At 40.4% G+C, this 17,745-nt stretch overlaps 1 long non-coding RNA gene across 1 annotated transcript in view; it reads left to right on the top strand.

Moving 5' to 3' along the window:
- LOC144307912 (uncharacterized) overlaps positions 1-17,510 on the top strand; it is a 127,620-nt gene extending 110,110 nt beyond the window's left edge. Inside the window, exon 5 of the long non-coding RNA XR_013374576.1 lies at positions 16,637-17,510. This is a non-coding gene — a long non-coding RNA (uncharacterized LOC144307912). The remainder of the gene's footprint in view (positions 1-16,636) is intronic.
- Positions 17,511-17,745: the final 235 nt, after the last annotated feature.

Below are 17,745 nucleotides of genomic sequence, written 5' to 3'. Positions count from 1 at the left end.
TTTCTACGGCAACACACATGTCTTCCATATGGTTCTCTAGCTTAGCACTCAACTCTACACATGGAAGGATGCAATGTATGCTGGCTGCTGGTGCCTAGATGTCTTCCAGAGTTTTCACCTTTGTATTTCTACCAAGGAGCAATTTACTGTTAATGAAGGATTGGAGTTGAGAAATGCAATGGTCTGAATGTTTATTCCTCACCTCCCAATTCATATGTTCAAATTCAGATGTTGAAATGTGGTGAGTTAGGAAGGGGGGCCTTTGGGAGGTGACTGAGTCATGAAGGCAGAACCCTCATGGGAGGGGGGTTAGAAGGGGAGTCCTGAGAGCTCCCTCCACCCTGCTGTTGAGGGAGGGTATAAGGAGAAGTCTGCAGTCTGCAATCCAGAAGGGGATTTTCACTAGATCCTGAATGCACTGACACCTTGATCTGAGACTTCTAACCTCCAGAACTGTGAGCAATAAATGTCTGCTGTTTATAAGCCCCCCAGTCTATCTATGATATACTGTTATAGTAGCCCAAGCAGACAAGACAAGAAGGTAGCAAGCTTTTATTATTATTTTTTTACGATTTTATTTATTCATGAGAGACACACAGAGAAAGGCAGAGACATAGGCAGAGGGAGAAGCAGGCTCCTTGCTGGGACCCTGGGATCACAACCCGAGCAGAAGGCAGATGGTCAACCACTGAACCACTCAGGCATCCCGGTAACAAGCTTTTAGTTTAAGTCATTCAAACAAAATGAGCACACACAAAAATCCTACATATGTATATATGTTTGTGTGCATTCACCTGATCTTAGAGCCAGGCATGAGGATGCTCTATACATATATGCTAAATACAGCCAACTGGAGACAAACTTCTTGGCTTGTTTTTTAGAGGCCTCTGTTCTGTACAACCCTTGTATCATTATCCCCTCCCTGACTCCACCACTTCCTCCTCATCTTATTCTTTTCCTACTTTGTTGTTTTTCTTCCTATGTCTTTGAATCACTGTCTAATATTATTACATAGGGAAATATACATGATCAGAAATATACTCTATCAAAGGAGAAACCCATCTTTGCCAAGGTTAAATCACATTCATGCCATAACATTTATTTTTTGTGTTAATCTAAATTAATTATGTTGATATTTTGCTCACGATTTTTGCACAGCAGAGACAAAATGTACTACAATATTTCTGGAAGAACCCAGATGAGAGCAATTTCATAAGTTTACATAAGAAAATTTCAAAGAATTCTCAGTTCATCTGTTGAGTATTATCACTTAACAAGTGGTTATTGAGCACCTAGTATGTGCCAGATACACTATTCTAAAATTCTACTTATAAGTAACAAGAGATATAGAGTCCTACATCATGGAGTTTATAGTCTGGTGATTTCCAGTCTCATCCCTAACCTGACAACACTCAAATTTATCCACCCAGGACCTCTTCATTGAATTCCAAAGTTGTATATCCAACTATTTACTCAATATTTCCACTTGAATATCACCTGAAGGTCAATTTGTCCAAGACTGAACTTATGAACCTGAATGTATGGTTACTCCCCTCTATCTTTCAATAAAGAAAAGTAAATGTAACTGTCTTCCAGACTTTTTTATTTTAGTGAATCTTAGCTTTTCCAACAGTGTCTCAAGGAAGAAACAAAAGATAGAGATTATACTTCCCTTTTCTCAACCCAGTTTCTTATCTATCACCAAGTTCTGTTGATTTTACGTCTTAACGTCTCATAGCTCTGTTCACTTCTCTCCATTTCATCACTACCACCACCATTGCCCTAAATTAAACCAGCACTATGTTTCATGTGAACTGCTACAAAAGCTTATAGACTAGTTTCTAGACATCAGTGATGACCCCCATCCAATCTACCTTTTATACTGGAGCCAGAATGGACACAAGTGTGGTCCTGTATTTTTTTTATTATTCGTTGTTTTATCCTCAGATTCCAGAAGAGTATTTGGCAATGGTAAGCCCTCTCAATATTTGCTGAATGCATAAATACACATCTCTTTACATAAGATGTTAAAGACCAATATCTTTGACACAGCCTATATGATGCTACATCACTTGTCCCTGACTAGTGCTCCAGAAATGTCTCTCAATCAGTGTTCCTTTCCAAGGCTTCTTATTCTTTGTAACACACAAAGTAATTCTGTGTTTCAACCAAATAGGGTTTCTTAAAAGTTTCTCCAACAAGTCCGGCTCCCTCTCACCACAGGACCTTTGCACATATGGTCTTTTCAGTCTGGGTTTGTAACCCTCCTTAATGAGTTCTAATGCCTGCTTCAGCTCTTAGGTCACATGCTGCCTCCTAAAAAAGAAAGCCCACCTGTTCAGCACTCCCAGGCTGCACCAGGTTTCTTTGTAATTTACCTAAAAAGCCCAACCAACTCCTTTCTTTCACAACATTTTTCTCTATTTGGAATTACATATTCATCAGTGTGACCAATTGATTCATGCTTGTCTGGCTCCTCATTGAAATAGGAAGCTCCAAGAGCACGAGGAACGTTTTCTTTCGTTCCAGCATCATGCCTGGTCTATAACCAAAACAATATAGATGTTTACTAAGTGAGACAAATCACTTTCTTGAGAAATTCATTATTCATTAAGACTAAATGTGTGGTGCTTTATAAGACCTCTAAACATTATTGCAAATGAAAATCACTATTGGGGCACAGTTATGGTGTCCTCCACCTTTGCATAACTTCTTTCCTTCAGTGAAATCCACTATGGAAGGTGTTGTGTGTGTGTGTTTAATGTTTAATCGAATTGTTGATCACCTTTGGGAAGACAGTAATGAAAGTATTCATTTAAAATACAAGCTGTAAAAAAAAAAAAAAAAAAAAAAAAAACAAGCTGTAGGGCAGCCCCGGTGGCTCAGTGGTTTAGCGCCGCCTTCAGTCCAGGGCCTGATCCTGGAGACCGGGAATCCAGTCCCACGTCAGGCTCCCTGCATGGAGCCTGCTTCTCCCTCTGCCTGTCTCTCTGCCTGTCTGTGTCTCTCATGAATAAATAAATAAAATCTTTAAAAAACAAATAAATAAAATATAAGCTGTAGAGGAGGTGGGCCAAGACGGTGGAGGAGTAGGGCCCCAACTCACCAGGCCCCCCAAATTTACTTGGATAACTTTCAAACCATACTGAACACCTACGAATTCGACCTGAGATTTAAAGAGAGAAGAGCCGGAATGCTACAGAGAGAAGGGTTTGTGCTTCTAACAAGGTAGGAAGGCGGAAAAAATAAAACAGAATCCGGTGGGGGAGGGGCCCCACGAGGAGCCAGACTAAGGGGGCCAGTGAGAGCCCCTGGACAGGAGAGCCCAGCCCCGGAGAAGCGGGAACTTTAACAATTCGCCCCGGATTCTTCCCGGACGGAGAGGCGCTTGCAGGGAACTCAGGCAAGATCACGGGAGGGGCAGTGGAACCTCCAGGTTCCTGGGGTCACTAACAGAGGAGGGGCGCCCCAGGGGAGAGCGCCCCACACCCCGCCGGCCGAGCTTGGAAAAGGGCTGGAGCGCCGGCCGGCGGGGCCTCGGGGAGAAGCAGGTGGGTCAGCCGGGGCTGGGCTGGAGGGGGCTGCACCTGCTGCCTTCAGGGGCCGCGACCCCGGAACACGATTCCAGCAGCGCAGGCCCCGGATGCCAGGGTGCGGGGGACACAGCCCAGGATCCTGCGCCCCCCTGGGACAGGCGGAGGCGAGGACGCTCCTGCTGCCCGGCGCCCCGGAGCTGTGCAGGTCAGCACGCCCCGCCCCCAGGAGCATCCAGGCCAGTGCGGACTGGGAGCTGCGGTAGTTACTGGAGGAGCTGACTCCAGGGCTGGAGACCTGGCTGCTGCCAGTGTTGTTTTTCTTCTGGTGTCACCCTGTACCTAGGATGGAGCGGGGGCCAGTGGACAGAGGCAGAGGCCTCACAGGGTCTACAGCTCCCATTGAGCCGTGCACCTGGCAGGGGGGCAGGGCAGCTCCCCCAGGTGCACACACCTGAGAGTCAGCACAGTTGGCCCCTCCCCCAGAAGACCAGCTGGAAGGATAAGGGAAGAGTAAGTTCTTGGCCCAGCAGCACTGGAAAGTTCCAGGGGAAGTCGACATATTCACAGTATATAGAACCAGAGGGTACCACTCCTTCCCCCCCTCTTTTCCAGTACAACTAGTTTTTATATCAGACTAAAAATTTCCAATATTTTTCTCCTTTCCCACCTTAACTGCAATATTTTACCACCTCTTCATTTTAAAGTTTCTTCCTTTTTGACTTTCATATTTCTACAATTACAGGTTTAGATATATTTTGCACTTCCCTTCAACATACTCAATTTAATTTTGGGAGATATACAAGATATGCTTTGTGTGTGTGTGTGTGTGTGTGTGTGTGTGTTTTGTTTTCTCTTCCTCATTTTGTTCTACAATGGTGGAAGTTAATACCTTCTAAAACATGAAGAGCATGCACCAGGAACCAAGTGGTATACCATGCTGGTTCATTCTGTGAGATTATATTCTCTCTCCATTCCTAATCTGCCCCCCTCTTTTATCTCGTTTATTTTTTGGTGATGAATGTTGGGACTCTCTACAAGTATTTCTGGTTTATATAAACTTGGGACTGATCATCTTCTAACATACAGAACTTAATATACTCAGAACCAAGAGGATCACTCTCTAGGATCCCTCAGGTAGGCTATATTCTCCGTCCACTACAACTTGGTCACGACCACCATCTCCCAGTCCCCTCCTTTTTATTCTCCCCCCCACCTTTATCTTTGCTTTTTTCTCTTCTTTTTTTTTCTTCTTTGGGATTCCTGGCATTTTATTTTTTACTACTTTGTTTTAAAATTTGTTTTTGACTTTAGTGCTCCTTTTGTTTTATGTCATTTTGATCTTTCTTTTCAATTTCTGGTCTCTGACCTCCTCAGAGTCATCAAGGGTGAAATTTACTTAGGTCATGGTTAATATTCTTGGTGCAGCCTGCTCATACAGCCACTCTGCACTGAGCAAAATGACTAGAAGAAAGAACTCACCACAAAAGAATCAGAAACAGTACTCTCTGCCACAGAGTTACAGAATTTGGATTACAATTCGATGTCAGAAAGCCAATTCAGAAGCATAATTATAAAGCTACTGGTGGCTCTGAAAAATAGCATAAAGGATTCAAGAGACTTCATGACTGCAGAATTTAGATCTAATCAGACCAAAATTAAAAATCAATTTAATAAGATGAAATCCAAACTGGAGGTCCTAACAATGAGGGTTAATGAGGTGGAAGAAAGAGTGAGCGACATAGAAGACAAGTTGATGGCAAGGAAGGAAACTGAGGAAAAAAGAGAAAAATAATTAAAAGACCATGAGGAAAGGTTAAGGGAAATAAATGACAGCCTCAGAAGGAAAAATTTAAGTATAATTGGGGTTCCAGAGGGCGCCAAGAGGGCCAGAGGGCCAGAAAGCATATTTGAACAAATTGTAGCTGAGAACTTCCCTAATTTGGGGAGGGAAACAGACATTCAGATCCAGGAGATAGAGAGGTCTCTCCTAAAATCAATAAAAACCGTTCAACACCTCAACATTTAATAGTGACACTTGCAAATTCCAAAGATAAAGAGAAAATCCTTAAAGCAGCAAGAGACAAGAGATCCCTAACTTATGTGGGGAGAAATATTAGTTTAACAGCAGACCTCTCCACAGAGACCTGGCAAGCTAGAAAGGGCTGGCAGAATATACTCAGGGTCCTAAATGAGAAGAACATGCAGCCAAGAATACTCTATCCAGCAAGGCTTTCATTCAGAATAGAAGGAGTGTAAGAGCTTCCAAGATAGGCAGAAACTGACCACCAAATCAGCTCTGCAAGAAATATTAAGGGGGGACTCTGTAAAAGAAAGAGGAAGTCCAAAGAAAAAAAGCCACAAAAACAGGGACTGAATAGGTATTATGATGACACTAAATTCATACCTTTCAGTAATAACTCTGAACGTGAATGGGCTTAATGATCCCATCAAAAGATGCAGGGTTTCATACTGGATAAAAAAGCAAGACCCATCTATTTGCTGTCTACAAGAGACTCATTTTAGACCTAAGGACACCTCCAAAATGAAAATGAAAGGTTGTAGAGCTATTTACCATTCAAATGGCCCTCAAAAGCAGGGATAGCCATCCTCATATCAGATAAATTAAGGTTTATCCCAAAGACTGTAGTAAGAGATGAAGAGGGACACTATCATACAAAAGGATCTATCCAACAAGAGGACCTAACAATCATGAATATTTATGCCCCTAATGTGGGAGCTGCCAAGTATATCAATCAATTAATAACCAAAGTAAAGACATACTTAGATAATAATACACTTATACTGGGAGACTTCAACACGGCGCTTTCTGCAAATGACATATATTCTAAGCACAACATCTCCAAAGAAACAAGAGCTTTAAATGATACACTGGATGAGATGGATTTCACAGATATTTACAGAACTTTACATCCAAACACAACTGAATACACCTTCTTCTCAAGTGCACATGGAACTTTCTCCAGAATATACTACATACTGGGTCACATATCAGGTCTTAACTGATACCAAAAGATTGGGATTGTCCCTTTTTATTTTCAGACCATAATGCTTTGAAACTAGAACTACAAGAAGAAATTTGGAAGAAATTCAAACACGTGGAGGTTAAAGACCATCCTGCTAAAGATGAAAGGGTCAACCAGGAAAGTAGAGAAGAATGAAAAAGATTCAAGGAGACTAAAGAAAATGAAGAAACAACCGTTCAAAATCTTTGAGATAGAGCAAAAGCAGTCCTGAGAGGGAAATACATTGCAATACAAGCATCCCTCAAGAAATTGGAAAAAACTCAAATACACAAGCTAACCTTGAACCTAAATGAACTGGACAAAGAATATCAAATAAAACCTACACAAAGCAGAAGAAGAGAGTTAATAAATATTAGAGCAGAACTCAATGAAATAGAGACCAGAAGAACTGTAGAACAGATCAGCAAAACCAGGAGTTCGTTCTTTGAAAGAATTAATAAGATACATAAACCATTGGCCAGCCTTATTAAAAAGAAAGGAGAAAAGACTCAAATTAATAAAATCATGAATGAAGGAGGAGAGATCACCACCAATACCAAGGAAATACAAATGATTTTAAAAACGTATTATGTGCTGCTATATGCCAGTAAGTTAGGCAATCTAAAAGAAATGGACACATTTCTGGAAAACTACAAATTACCAAAACTGGAACAGGAAGAAATAGAAAACCTGAACAGGCCAATAACCAGGGAGGAAATTGAAGCAGTCATCAAAAACCTCCCAAGACACAAAAGTCCAGGGCCAGATGACTTCCCAGGAGAATTCTATCAAATGTTTAAAGAAGAAACCATACCTATTCTACTAAAGCTTTTCCCGAAAGATAGAAAAGGACAGAATACTTCCAAACCCATTTTATGAGGCTAGCATCATCTTAATTTCAAAACCAAAGACCCCCACTGAAAAGGAGAATTATAGACCAATATCCTTGATGAACACAGATGCAAAAATTCTTGACAAGATACTAGCCAATAGGATCCAACAATACATTAAGAAGATTATTCACCATGACCAAGTGGGATTTATTCCCGGGATGCAAGGCTGGTTCAACACTTGTAAAGCAATCAGTGTGATGCATCATATCAACAAGAGAAAAAACAAGAACCATCTGATCCTCTCATTAGATGCAGAGAAAGCATTTGACAAAAGACAGCATCCATTCCTGATGAAAAATCTTCAGAGTGTAGGGATAGAGGGAACATTCCTCAGCATCTTAAAAGCCATCTACAAAAAGCTGACAGCAAATATCATTCTCAGTGGGGAAACATGGGAACCTTTCCCCTAAGATCAGGAACATGACAGGGATGTCCACTCTCACCACTGCTATTCAGCATCATACTAGAAGTCCTGGCCTCAGCAATCAGGCAACACAAAGAAATAAAAGGCATTCAAATTGGCATAGAAGAAGTCAAACTCTCCTTCGCAGATGACATGATACTGTACATAGAAAACCCAAAAGCCTCCACCCCAAGATTGCTAGAACTCATACAGCAATTTGGCAGTGTGGCAGGATACAAAATCAATGACCAGAAATCAGTAGCATTTCTATACACTAATGATGAGACTGAAAAAGAGAAATTAAGGAGTCAATCCCATTTACAATTGCACCCAAAAGCATAAGATACTTAGGAATAAGCCTAACCAAAGAGGTTAAGCATCTATACCCTAAAAACTACAGAAGACTTCTGAAAGAAATTGAGAAAGACACAAAGAGATGGAAAAATATTCCATGCTCATGGATTGGAAGAATCAATATTGTGAAAATGTCACTGTTACCCAGGGCAGTTTACCCATTTAATGCAATCCCTATCAAAATACCATGGGCTTTCTTCAGAGAGTTGGAACAAATCATCTTAAGATTTGTGTGGAATCAGAAAAGACCCCGAATAGCCAGGGGAATATTGAAAAAGAAAACCAGAGCCGGGGGCATCACAATGTTGGATTTCAAGTTGTACTACAAAGCTGTGATCATCAAGACAGTGTGGTACTGGCACAAAGACAGACACATAGATCAATGTAACAGAATAGAGAACCCAGAAATGGGCCCTCAACTTTATGGTCAACTAATATTCGACAAAGCAGGAAAGACTATCCCCTGGAAAGAAGACAGTCTCTTCAATAAATGGTGCTGGGAAAATTGGACAGCCACAGGCAGAAGAATGAATCTAGACCATTCTCTTACACCAGACACAAAGATAAACTCAAAATGGATGAAAGATTTAAATATGAGACAAGAATCCATCAAAATCCTAGAGAACACAGGCAACCCCCTTTTCGAACTTGGCCACAGCAACTTCTTGCAAGACACATCTATGAAGGCAAGGGAAACAAGAGCAAAAATGAACTATTGGGACTTAAGATAAAAAGCTTCTGCACAGCAAAAGAAACAGTCAACAAAATTAAAAGGCAACCTACAGAATGGGAGAAGATATTTGCAAATGACATATCAGATAAAGGACTAGTGTCCAAGATCTATAAAGAACTTATTAAACTCAACAGCAAAGAAACAAATAATCCAATCATGAATTGGGTAATAGACATGAAGAGAAATCTCACAGAGGAAGACATAGACATGGCCAACATGCACATGAGAAAATGCTCCGCATCACTTGCCATCAGGGAAATACAAATCAAAACCACAATGAGATAGCACCTCACACCAATGAGAATGGTGAAAATTAACAAGAGAGGCAACAACAAATGCTGGAGAGGATGTGGAGAAAGGGGGACCATCCTGCACTGTTTGTGGGAATATGAACTCGTGCAGCCACTCTGGAAAGCTGTGTGGAGGTTCCTTTAAGAGTTAAAAATAGACCTGCCCTACAACCCAGCAATTGCACTGCTGGGGATTTACCCCAAAGATACAGATGCAGTGAAAGACCAAGACACCTGCACCCCGATGTTTATAGCAGCAATGTCCACAGTAGCCAAACTGTGGAAGGAGCCTTGGTGTCCATTGACAGATGAATGGATAAAGGAGATGTGGTCTGTGTATACAATGGAATATTATCAGCAATTCGACATGACAAATACCCACCATTTGCTTCGACGTGGATGGAACTGGAGGGTATTATGCTGAGTGAAGTAAGTCAATGGGAGAAGGTCAATCATTATATGGTTTCACTCATATGGGGAATATAAAAAATAGTGAAAGGCAATAAAGGGGAAAGGAGAGAAAATGAGTGGGAAATATCAGAGAGGGTGACAGAACACGAGAGACTCCTAACTCTGGGAAATGAACAAGGGGTAGTGGAAGGGGAGGTGAGCGGGGGGATGGGGTGACTGGGTGACAGGCACTGAGGGGGGGCACTTGACGGGATGAGCACTGGGTGTTATGCTATATGTTGGCAAATCGAGCTCCAATAAAAATATAGAAAAAAATAAAAATAAAATAAAATAAAATAAAATACAAGCTATATAAATAGACAGAATCCTGACTTCTTCTATGTTTAAGGAGTTAAGAAATTTATCATCTATAACTGTCATCAGGTAGCAAAACACTTTTAATTCGCATTTTGGGAACTACGAGAAAATGAGCTGAGTAAAAGCAAATAGAAAGAGCCATGAAGTTGAAGGGTTTGATTTTTCACTCTGCCAAGTGTCTGAGGGGGGGAATTATTTAACTCAGCCAGTGAGTCAACAAGTCAGTATAATTCTCTAAATCTGGGCTATTTTTCTTTGTAAAATGTATTTGTTCTTTCTACCACAAAAGCATATTTGCAGAAGGCGTTGACTATGAAATTCTCTTTGCCACAGTTATTGAAAAAGAATATACAGAGCCCATAATAATTAGACAATTGATGTTTTCAAAATAAGATTAAGGTTCTCATTCCTGTTCAAAGTCATTCTTTGTCAACTGAGCTATGAAAATTCTTTGTACCCAGAAGAGAGCCAAATTTAAGAACTTGTAAAATTTCTCTAACATAAATCCTGAAAACTTATGACACTTTTGTCATTCAGTGATATGTTCTTGCTGAAAATATTTGGAATTATTAAATATTATTTTACCGTATTTCAGAACAGAAAGCCCCAACTATCTTCCCATCCCTCCATATGTACCAAATTAAGTAGACTTTTTAAGTCAAGGAAAAGAACTGTGTATTATTCTTCTTGGTGGGCATCCCAGGTAATCAATATGCTATATAATAAGTATCCCCATATCACTTTACAGTTAACAACATGCATTGCCTAATTTGATCCTCAGAATAATCCCATGAAGACAGTACTTTTCTCCTCTCCTGCTATTCCCCGATGGCTAAGCTGAGGGCTGCCCATTATTATCAGATAGTAAATGATGGAGCTGGCATTTGATTCATGTCTTCAGATTTCAAGGCCCATGCTCTTTTGCTCTATACCTCCTGAAGAGAAAAGCTACCAATATGTTTAAATTGCTGGGAGATTAAGCCAGAATAAATTGTTAAAACTTCCATGATCTTTAAATTTCAATAAGGGAAGTCTGTGAAGTAGTGATAGTAATTTTCAGAATAAGAAGAAATTTCCAGAATAAGAATAAATATACTTATCCAAAGAATAAAGTCAAGATCTTTCCTTCACTGAGCTCTCGGCATATGCCAGGCAGCATCAAAGGGTGCTGGGTATGGAAAGATAGATAAGACATGGCCTTCATGCCGTAAAATCTCACAGTCTTAGGAGGAGATGAACATGAAAGCAAATAATGCTAAATCAGTGTGGTCAATGAAGTGAAAGAAATACAAATACCTAGGAAGACTTTAAGAATACAGAGAAAACCACCTGTATTGGCCTGTGGTATGGCAGAGAGATATTCTGACTGAAGATAGCCCCAAAAGCCACCTGGACATATTATCATTTTGGCCTGTGAAGTCTGCCTTCCTGATTTTTACATCCCCAGCACGTGATATATGACTGGTGCTCAGTGCAAGAGTGTGTTTAACCACACTGAATGGCTAGGGTCATAGATTCTGAGAAGACTCATGAAATGCTGGTCCCCCTTCTAGGAAACAAATATGACTCTCAGGCCACATGATAAATGTCTTTTCAGTTTTTTAGTTTGTCTGCTCTCTTTTACCATGAAAGATTCTCAAACATTGAGATCCTAAGAAAACATGTGAAATTTCCTTCTCTTAAGACTTTGGGCCGCAGATTCTATCCTTTTTGAAAAGTTGTACTACCCGAGAGGGAAGCTCTCAAGGTTTCCTGCAGCCCAATGGTCTGTTGACTCTTGCTTAAGTAAGATTTCTCTTACTTAATAGGAAAAAATGTTTTTATGTGACAATCAGTGCTTCTAGTATCAAATGGCCTCACATTTTGTCAATGCACTTGATAACACCATAAATTAAATGACCTCTAATTTAATCAGTTACCTATTCCTGTCCATTCTACCACAAAATTGACATTTGGAATCTCTCCTTTATTTTTTTTAAATTGAGACTACCTAGTCATCCTCCTTTGCCTAGACTTTGGCATTAACATTCTAATCCCATGACCACAGAGCTTTCGATGTGATCTTGAGACTTGATTTTTCAAAAACCTTTGATAGCTCTCCACTGCTAATGGGATAAATTCAATGCCCTTTAGCAGAGTTTTCCAGGCCCTTAGACCCTGCAAAGTGATTAGGTTGAAATGAATGACAGTGTATTATTTGTAAACAAAAGAGTCACTGCCCATGATCAATTAGTTATTTCTCTGAATTGAAGTCAGTTTATAAAAACATGGTCTTGCATATCTTAATTTCTTTCCCTCTCAAATACAGAGTTACAAAACAGTTACAAAGCTCCCCTGCCTGAAAAGACTGTCCCTGACAACAACAACACCATTGCTCTCTTGGAGAAGTGGAAGCTATGAAAATAACAGCTTTTTCTCCTAATGGAAGACCCCTACTGCATTCTATGATGGTGATACAGAAATAGTTATTTTAACAGAATTGAGATTATAACCATTTTCATGTATCAACAGAGGTTCAGGTGTCAGCCTCTTAAATTCTATTGTCAATTCTACTATCAATTGAGCCCTACCTTTAGATTCTCCAGAGTCTGCTGAAACTTTAACTGTCCAAAACTTTAAAGATATCAGCTCATTCAAAAATGCTATGTATGGTGCGAGGGGAGTAGCTCAATGGTAGAGTTTTGACTGCAAAAATGCTATACAAGACTTGCTGTGCTGACTGAACTCCTCTTTGTGTGTGTGTGTGTGTGTGTGTGTAAATCATGTTCTTACACTCTATTAACACACCACTGCTTCCAACAATAAAGGAAACATGTCTGAATTGTGCTCTATGCAGTCGTGGTACATTGTACTGAATGAATCCTTCACCTTCTCCTCTTCTCCCCATTAGTCGGGTTTACCTGTGGATAATAAAAAGACTTTAATAAAAAGGAAAATTTTCTACTGAGTCAGAGAAAATAAATTGATTGAATTCAAATCCCTCATTTTTGAAGTTGGAGTCTGTCTGGCACAACAGCTGGGGCTTAATTCAGAGGTGATAACACAGTAGTTTGGGTCTTGAAAAGTGAGGTATTAAAGTTCCCTTCTGAAAAATATCTGCTATTTCCTTTCATTTCTATGCCTTGACTCCTATTTTTTACCGTTCCAAGGTAATAGAAAAAAAACCAATAAAGAGTAAGATCGGTTAATATAGTTCTGTGAAATGTAGAAATGAGTAAGGTCTCTTCCTGTCTGCTACGCTACTATGCTCTGCTGGCAGGATAACTTTGATGATCTAGGTTTGATTCCTGATTCTTCCATAAATGTCTGTGAAGTTGATTCTTCCACGGGAAGAAGGGATGATTGGTTGATATTGGGGGGACTGCCTTTGTCTCTAACATTCTCTACTCTGTGATCCATTCCTATAATCCTAGTAAGGATCTCTCTTTGGATGATGAAGGACTCTCCTAGCCTCCTGAACAAATGGGTAGAACACAGGAGAGAAGGGGGAGAAAAGGAGATATAAAAATGCAACTTGGGCCCTAACATTCTACCTTCAATTCTCTTCTCTGTGTCTCTCTGAGCTTTTCTGATCAAGCTTTCTGCTGGATCCAGCAGAGTTTCAGGCCTGAACTTACACTAAGTTCAGGACTGACCCTGCATTTCCAAGGGCAAGAGCCTGCAGGACAAGAGTGGGCATAATGGTGGAAGAGGAAGCAAATGTTTGTGTCAGATAATAGGTCTGCTCGAAGATGGAACACATGATTGGTACCAAAGATGAAGCAGAACTTGAGGTGGTCAAGAATGGAAAACCTGCTTGTGCTGTCAACAATAATGATCGGGTACTAAATAACTTACCATGTGCTGAGAATTAGTCTAGATGCTTCAGATGTGTTAACTGAGTCCCTTGACAACCCTATAAGTTAGTATTATTAATCACATAGTACCTGTGACGAAACTGAAGTTAACTAAGTATTTAAATAGCTTGCCTTGGGTCTCATAACTAATAAGTGGTATAAACAGGAGTCAAACTTTGATATAACTGTATTCTTAACTAATCTATCATACTTTCTGATCTTACATGACCATGATCTGATTTTCCCCTTGATTCAAGATTGTCAGGACAGCAGATGTTGCTTAAAACCAGTGGGGTTTGGAAATAATTCATCAGAAACATTTTTTGGCACTGGGAGATAGATATGCAAATATTGGAAATAACTAGGAAAGACTCTGCAAAGTGCATGTATGACTGTGAATATGAGCAGAGACCTTGGAAGTCCCCAGGAATGAGTTGTCAGGGTCCACCACCCTCATGCCACCCTTATGCCACTAAATTCTGATTACTCTGATCCATCCAGAGGCTCCTAGTTATCTCCATTAACTCTTTTATTCACTTATTTGCACATTCATTTACTCAACACATATTTATTGGGTGCCTACTAGATGCCACATTTTATTGCAGGTGTGGGGCATATATCAGTAAACAAAAGCAGTCTAATATCCTTTCATTTATGGGGATCAAATTCTAGTACAGAAAGACAAGAACAAGCAAAATAAGTAAAATAAGGGATATATATATATATATATATATATATATATAAACAGGTGCTACTGAGAAAAAAAATAAATTGGAAAGCACTGAGAGGGTATTGTACTTTTAAATAGAATAGTCAGGGAAAGCCTAAGTGAGAAAGTGACAGTTAAGCAAAAACTGAAGAATGTGAGAGCCAAGTATATATTTGAGGAAAGACTATTTCAGGCAGAGAGACTAGATAGTGCAAATGGCCTTAGATGGGGGCATGTGCCTATATATACAGGGAATACCAGGGAGACACTGTAGGACTGGAGATGAGTAAGCAAGGTTAAGAGTGGTAAGAGTAAGGGCCAGAGTGATAATAAGGGATTAGGTTGTGACTCCAAAGGCCATTGTAATGACTTTGCTTTTTATTCTGAGTGACTTGAAAAACCACTGGAATGGCCTGACATGTTTTAAAAACACCCCTCTGACCTCTGTGTTGAGAATACACTGGAGGGCTTAGGGAATGGAAGCGGGTAGACCTGTTAACTTAAAAAGTCTTTCACAATAATCCAAACAAGAGATGATGCCTGTGTTCATTTATTTTTATGGCTATGGAGCATTACCACTGACTTAGTGTCTTAATAACAGCCCAAATGTATTATGTTACAGATTCTAGGTCAGTAGTCAGGTACAGGTATCATGGGACAAAAATCGAGGTGTTGGTTGACTGTGTTCCTTTTCGGGAGTCCTAGTGGGAGAATTTATTTCCTGCTCATTTGGGCTGTTGAAAGAATTCAGTTCCTTGTGGTTGTAGGACCAAGGTCCCTGTTTTCTTGCTGTCTATAAGCTCAGGGCTTATCCTAGCTTGTAAAGGCCTCTCCCTAGTCTTTACCTGTAGCTTTTTACATCTTAGAACCAGCCACAGGGTGTTGAATCCTTCTCATGCCACCATCTCTCTAACCTCTCTTTCATCATCACGTCATTCTCTGACCCACCTAGGAAAGATGAATGTGACTAGGTTAAAGCAACTCAGACAATCCAAGTAATCTTCCCATCTCAAGGTTCACACTCATAATCACATCTGCAAAATCTCCCTTGTCATGTAAGATAACAGATTCACAGGTTCTAGGGCTTAGAGGGTGGCTGTCATTGGGGTGGGGGACATCATTCTGCTTATTACAGCGTCAGGTTGGATCAGGGTGTAGCAGTGGTGAGGGTGAGAGGTGGTAGATTCTGGATGTATGGGGACACCTGGATGGCTCAGCCATTGAACATCTGCCTTCGGCTCAGGGCATGATCCCAGTCCAGGGATCGAGTCCTGCATCGGGCTCCCTGCAAGGAGCCTACTTCTCCCTCTGCCTGTGTCTCTGCCTCTCTCTCTGTGTGTCTCCCATGAATAAATAATTAAAATCTTTCTTAAAAGATTCTGGATGTATATATCTACAAATTACATGGGAACCAGATCTAGACCACTCATTCTCAATATCTGAGAGTTCAATAAATAATGTCTGAGAAAGAGAGACGGAAGATGTTGGAGGAAAAGAGGAACTTATGAAGGACCTCATCCTCAAGCAGTTGGGAGAGATGGGGACTGAGACTTTGAATCATCTAGAAGGAAGAAGGATATGTTCTCTTCCTGAACAAGACAGAAGGAAGTTGATGATTTAAACACAAATATCCTCTGAGATGATGGAGAGTGGTAGGTGAGGGAATGTAGGCGGGCTAGAAATTCCAGGAGTATGGACTTACCTTTGTTCATGTGCTGCCTCCACAAATTATGCTCTTTACTTTAATTCTGTAACTCAGTTTCTTCATATTTAAAAAAAAAGATAGTCTCAAAAGTCTCTTTCTGCCTACACAGGCTATAATTCCATATCTCCCTCGGTGATGGGAAGGGTTGCAGATTAGGTTTGTGGGGTTCTAGTCAATTCCTGGGTAGATGGAGTCCTTTGTTTTTTTCCACTTTCACCAGTATTTCTCAGACATTTTCTTCCAAAGTTATACCTGGACAATATCCTAGTTCCTATACATGGATGGAGTAGGCTGTGATTCTTTCATATCCCCGAGAAGGGGCATTTTCACTAGGGAAATCACTTGATTGCACCTGATTTTAATTCCACATTTTGTCTCACCTTAAGGGAAGATGCTCCCCTGGAACCTGGACATTTCATACATAGGTATGAAATCCACAGAAGCATGGGACACAGCAAGGTGGGAATATGGGAGAAGAATACGTTCCCGTCGTGTTGTCAGGCTTAGCCATAAGACTTGTCTTGACCAGTGAATCGCTGGAAGAAGTGATGTGAATCACCTTTGGCAGAAGCTTTAGGAACCCATGTGAGGTCCTTTTTCCTTGTGCCCTGGTGACTGGCAATAGTCTACGTTGGTGGCTGCTCCATCAAGCCTGAGACTCAAAGTGAGGATGATGGCAACAGCAGAGCCCCAAGCCATCTTTCTCGAACTGTCACAGAAATGAGAAATCAACCTTTAGGCTACTGGAGCTGGAAGGTTGTTTATTACTGTGGTGTACCCTGGTTTATCCCGATTGACACAAAGACTCAATATTCTTCTATTGAGTGCGGGATTGTGTAATCCACCAAATACTGAAGAGATGCTACAGATGACATCCCTCTTTGCTTCTTCCATTTCAACATAAGGTAATATATTTGCAGAGACCATTGTGCCTTTAGCTTCACCCCCCACTTCTATTGTTGTTTCTCTATCTTCTACTATACCTCTTTATCTATTATGTTTGAGGTGTTAAGACTCGTTCTTTTATTCTGTAGGAAAGCGTCACCCATGCTTGGCCCAAAGGTCTGCAAAATCACATATCATCTCTTTCATTATAGGCATTGAGCCATTTTTTTAAACACATAATATTCAACAAATGATGGTCTCACTTCCAGTGCATAATAAAAAAATAGAAAACCCAATTCCTTTTCTGCCTATGCCTGTAGAAACAGACAACCAGTGATTTATTTTATCATAATAAAAAAAGTATTTATGCTGTGATTCATGTCTCTAATGCGGTGTCATTATTCTGTGGCTGTGCTAACTATAGAGGAAGAGTTGTTTATAGTCACAGACAGAGCGTCAGACTGGGGCCCAAGAGTTATTCCAAGAATGGTGACAAGAACAGCGTGTGTTAGAAGAAACTGCCCAGCTGGAAGTAGGATTGTGTGAAGTAGAAGTAACCTAAATATTCCATCTATTATCTTCTGTGCTTTTCTTCTCCCAAGGGAGAATT

The sequence above is a fragment of the Canis aureus genome, chromosome X (assembly GCF_053574225.1).
Source record: "Canis aureus isolate CA01 chromosome X, VMU_Caureus_v.1.0, whole genome shotgun sequence".
Lineage (NCBI taxonomy): Eukaryota > Metazoa > Chordata > Mammalia > Carnivora > Canidae > Canis > Canis aureus.
Note: the sequence above shows the minus strand (reverse complement) of the source record. Positions and strands in the feature narration are given on the sequence as shown.